The sequence below is a fragment of the Fulmarus glacialis genome, unplaced genomic scaffold (genome assembly GCF_000690835.1).
Source record: "Fulmarus glacialis isolate BGI_N327 unplaced genomic scaffold, ASM69083v1 scaffold18901, whole genome shotgun sequence".
In the NCBI taxonomy this organism is placed as follows: Eukaryota; Metazoa; Chordata; class Aves; order Procellariiformes; family Procellariidae; genus Fulmarus; species Fulmarus glacialis.
Window position 1 is genome coordinate 12,040 of NW_009194897.1, and position 290 is coordinate 12,329.

Sequence of the window (290 nt, forward strand, 5' to 3'; positions counted from 1 at the left end):
CCGCGAGGAGCCATGACTTAAAAAGAAGCGTCGAAGTCAGCAACAATTAGTGTGGGACACGCCACTACCGAGGCTGTTTGTAACGCCGGGAAGACCTCATAGAACCGGTCCAGTTAGCTCTTTAAACAGCTGTCACCCTTCTCGAGGGGCAGCCACCCACCATTAATGATACAGCAAAAATAAGTGTTTAAAAAAATAACAGCAAAAAGGAAATAACACGGGGGCAAAGTTTTAGGGGTGAACAACGTGTGTCCCAGGCCCGTGCCGGGCAGCAGCCCCCGCCCGGGACA